Here is a 5,009-nt window from a genome sequence, read left to right on the forward strand (position 1 = left end):
TCTGCCAACTCCACAGAATCATACAATCACTCAGGTTGGAAAAGACCTTAAAGATCATTGAGTCCAACCATGACCTAACCATACTGTCCTAACTCTAACAATGACTTCAAGTGAAACTAGATGTTCTAGTCAGATATAACTACAGAAATAAAGGCAATCATAATTTTGCATAAGCATTTTTCAAATGAGAAACACTTGTATTTTGGTTAAATACAAGAAAACTTCTACTCTGATCAAAGAAGTTTATAAGCCTGTACAGAGACACATGGCTCCTATATACAAAATTATGAGTTGTCCTTTGGATTTTCACTAATAGGTTAATTGCTGATGATGATTGTCACATGTACAATAAGTTACTTATTGAAATGTAATCTTGTATCTCACTTTGTATGTACTTATTAGTTTCTGTGCACTGACACGAGTGGAAATACAAATAATCCAGACTTAACTATTACAGAAAGTAGTATCCAAAAGAAAACGAGGTAAGTTAAAACTGTTCTAGTTTTCCTATGATGAATCATCTTTAGAATTTCCTTAATTTCTCCTCTTCCTTAAAAAGTAAAAATGAGTAAAAATAAAATATAATTAATAATAAGAACATAAAAATGTTCTTCTGTGCTAAAATAACTTAGCTCTAATTGAAGCCAAACAAATGGCTTCTCTCATAGAAGAAAACTGCAGACATACCATGCCCCCCCATTGGGAAGATACCTGGAGTGCAGCAGCAGTGTTTTTATACTAGTTTATCACCTGTAAGAAACCACTGTTGTGGTCTTACTCCCCTTGCTCTACTGGATCTGCAGTGCCAATGAGCTTGGAATAAAAAAATACACATAGGTAGACCTTACATACATAGCCCTGGGCTAGGAGCATGCTCGTCTGTTCTGGCAGCTTAATTTTGTACAGAATTGAATCTTTTGCTTTTTAATGTTCTCTCCTCCTCCCTCCCAGCTTAATTCTAAAGGATATTTTGTAGCATCTGGGGACTCACAGAAGCACATTAACACCTCAACAGCCACTCCGGGCCTTCAGTACAGTGTACATTCCTTGACAGGATTTGTTCCTATCTTCTGATAGCAGTAGGAGGCTTTGAAATTAGCTGTACAACCTAAACAGTGTTTCCACAGGAGCAAAACAGAAAATGAAAGGTATATTATTCAGACACCAAACCTTTAAGTACAGCTTGTTCTATTAGACATACCTATCTAGCTCATCAGATCAATACAACAATTTGTTTTGAGTTTTTAGGGCCACAGAAAAAAATTAAAAAAAAAAAAAAAAAAAAAAAGCCTGGCAATTACAAGTGTAACAGCAAAACAGTGCAAGCTAAAAGCACATTCACCTTTTCAGCCAAACTGCATTAAAGTGAAATGCAATTGGTATTTCATTAATTGCCACTGACTTGCTAAAATGTAAACTGAAGCGCTCGACTCCATCATCTGTATACACCTCAACCATGCCGGTCACAACACAGTCCGTATAGCTGTCAGTGCAGTTCTCAACAAGCCCACTTTACCAACATTCCCAAGAGTTTATGCTGCTTCACTGAACTCCACCAAAAAACACCTTTCTACAGGAACAATCCTACTAAAGCAAACTTTTGGCTTTGTAAAACTCAGGTTGGACTCCTGCAAGAATCTTTGCATAATCTCCCGTAAAATCTTAGCAAGTGTAAAACCTCACAGTTGTTCCAGTTTGCTCTGTAGCTCAGCTCGCTCTGGCTACAACGTATCCCACGTATTTGTGTTAAGACAAAGGACTACAGATAAAGGATACAACCTTTGGCCAAATCTAGAATTCTTAGTCTCTTGAAAAAGCTCATGTGACATGACAGGATAGGATTTGCAAGGTAACCCAGACAGGCTGTTGATTACTCGGTAGAGAAGAAATAAAAAGCAGCAGAAGAGGGGCAATGTTATGGATTATTGACTTCAAAGAAATGCTGAAGTTTTTTAAAAAACGTAAGTTAAAGTAACATGAGTGGATTGTTACTGATATCTCCCTGTTAATCTTCAAAGCTGATTTCCAAAATGTTGTATCCTAAGCACTTCCAAAACAAGACTAGATAGAAAGTGTTGTTAACATTTATAAAGATGATTAAAAGTCTAGTTGAGTGAAACAGAGATCGCTTTTCCTTACTCTTTCTTCCTCTGTTTACCTACCTATTTTTGGATTTAAGGATTCACAGAATCACAGAATTGCAGGGGATGGAAGGGACCGCAAGAGATCATCGAGTTCAACTCCTCTGCTAGAGCAAGTATCCTAAAATAGGTTGCACAGGTAGGCTCTTTTCTTCCACAAAACACCCATCTTCATATATAGTAATAGTCAAAGATGATAGCTTGCATTTTGCTGCGATCACTGTGATAAATGCATCTGTGCTAATGCAGGAAGGTGAACTTCCACCACAGATGCTACATTCCTGTCAATAATGCATCAGCCAGGAAGGCAGGTGACTTGGACTCCCCTCGTTTCCACTGCATGGAGAGTTATGATCTGTCTCTGAGCGGCTTAATTAACATTCCTTTTCTGACCATCTATCCCTTCCTTCATCTCATTTATAGACAGTTACATAAGACATAATATTAATGTGGCAAAATTATTCAATGCTTTCTCCTACGCACAACAAGAGGCAATGGGTACAAGGTAAGTTGCACTGAGAGAGATTTCATCTTTATATGTGTGTGTGTGTGTGTGTGTGTGTGTGTGTGTGTGTATTTATGTATTAATTTATTTTTACAGTAAAAACTATCAAGCATTGTAACCACCTCCCCAGTAGAGTCTGGAATCTGCATTACTGGAGGTTTTCAAGATGCAACTGGACTGGGTATTGAAGAATCTCATCAAGGTTTCAATTTCCATAAAAGGCTGGAGATGATTTTCACCTGGCATGTTCCATGATTCTCTGTGACTATAGAAATGGAAATTTTAAACACAACTTAATGCCTCTCTCTCTCTCTAATTCTTTGCTGGTATAACTGACTCCTTCTGCATGCCTGGGAGCAAATGTACTTCTGTGGGTTCAGCACCACTAGAGTAAAACCAAGTAGACTAAGTATTCTTCAAGGAAAGGAATTTGTTTTAATAAAAAAGACTGAATGCATCAGGACACAAATTTTGCTGTCAAAAAGACTCTTCATAAACAAGAAAAGAAAAAAAAAAAAAGGTAGTTAAGCCATCACAAGCAGAGCAGCTGGTGTTTTAAATTGATTCCCTCTATCAATTATTTAATTTATGGTGACTCTGGTGGGGAGCTCTGAGAAACAAGAATTTGCAAGATTTTAAAGTATCCAGTCTCACTATTTTGATTGCTCATCTTCTCACTTTCTTAGTGCACCTTTAAAACTGAACTGAATTTCTGAGGAAGTTGCTAACTATCTTGTCTGCATTCACACTCATTTGGACATCTTTCCACAGAAACGAGTTTATTAGATTAGAACAGTCTCAGATTATTACACTTCAAAAGGTAATGAAAATGCCTTTACTGCCATAATATTGCAGTTACTGCTATGTTGCTATAAACTGTGTCTTCTTTCTGAGAAGAGACAGAAGTATGAGCTTTGGATCAGTAGCAGCACCGGTACTTTCTTTAACAAATGTGAAAATTAGTGCTGTGAAATCTCCCAAATCTGTAGTATGTAACAGATAAATCTACTACATCAGAAGCAAACTGAGCACAAAATCAGGCATGCAGGGCAGCAGCAGCACAGTAGTCTTTATACAAACAATTGCACTAATGAAAGCAAAACAATAGTCTTAATTATCTACAAAAGGCCTGGTAAATAGTGCCTTCAGGGGATTTTCTAATCATAACAATAATATTAATTATTTCCTATGGCTATGAATAAAATTTCAGTTTTCCTTTACTGATTAATGCATTTAAACAGAACATTTTTACCTGTATTTATTACCATTGCAATCACCATAAAATAGATTTGGATAAACCAAATACAACTGTACAATTTTCATGAATTGGCAAAGACAGCACAGAAAAAGTACTGCAATTCTTTGCATGGCAACCATGTAACCAAAGCAACAAAAAAATGCAATTGAAGAATAAGAAATCTGAATAAACTTTAGAAAAGTTGACAACATTCTTTTGAAAGGTAAGAAACTAGCATAGACTTGAAAGAAAATGCTGAGAGTCCTTGGATCACATACTCCTGATTTGCATTAAAAAACAGTATGTTGTCTGTTATGTTGTTAGGTGTGCTATCTGGATGTTGTCATAAGTCACAGCAACAAATACATTATATAAAATATGTAAAAAAAATAATTCCCAAAGGATAAAAGTTTATATAATGTATTGTCGTTATTTCATAGTATTATTACTTACCAATCTTAAAGCTGTATCTTTAAGACCTCAGTGATATAAATGTCAACATTTGGTTTATGTTAATGAATATACTTAGAGTTGTGTTCTTTACTTAATAGCCTTGCATTTAACGGATATAAACAACACATACTTATTCTATACAGCCATAGCTAGGGTGAAGTTAAGGGTTCTCAAAGCCCTGCTTGGGAGGAGCAGTTCTGTGTAAATAGAAAGTGGGCTTTTAACAGCTCATGTGACCGGTTAATGAATGACATTACAATAAGTCTACTGTTTGGAAAACCTTGAAAAGTGTAACTTCCTGGTATCTAATATGAAGCTCTCTGTGTTTAATGACAGTGAAGTCAGAAACAAGGAAGGGGTATAACAAAGGGTTTTCAAAATAATCTAAAGAAAACAAACCCACAATCAACCCAACAATCCAAGTCCCCCAACATATTAAAATAAATAAATAGAAAAATATATTAAAATAGAATCATAAAATCACTGAATCATAGAATGGCTCAAGTTGGAATAGAGGATCATCAAGTTTCAACCTGCTGCCACAGTCAGGGCCACCAACCTCCAGATCTGCTACTACACCAGGTGGCCCCCCATCCAGCCTGGTCTTGAACACCTCCAGGGATGAAGTGTCCACAGCCTCACTGTTTCAACACCTCACCACTGTCAGAGTAAA

The 5,009-nt window shown here is 36.4% G+C and overlaps 1 long non-coding RNA gene across 1 annotated transcript; it reads left to right on the plus strand.

Annotated features, from left to right (window-relative positions):
* Positions 1–410: 410 nt before the first annotated feature.
* On the plus strand, positions 411–4,547 carry LOC122157058. Its single transcript, XR_006167764.1, has 3 exons — positions 411–482; positions 2,180–2,280; positions 2,743–4,547. It is a non-coding gene; the product is annotated as an uncharacterized LOC122157058 (long non-coding RNA).
* Positions 4,548–5,009: the final 462 nt, after the last annotated feature.

Source organism: Centrocercus urophasianus, unplaced genomic scaffold, assembly GCF_019232065.1.
Source record: "Centrocercus urophasianus isolate 14NV4802_14NV808 unplaced genomic scaffold, USGS_Curo_1.0 seq_13, whole genome shotgun sequence".
Taxonomy (NCBI): Eukaryota; Metazoa; Chordata; class Aves; order Galliformes; family Phasianidae; genus Centrocercus; species Centrocercus urophasianus.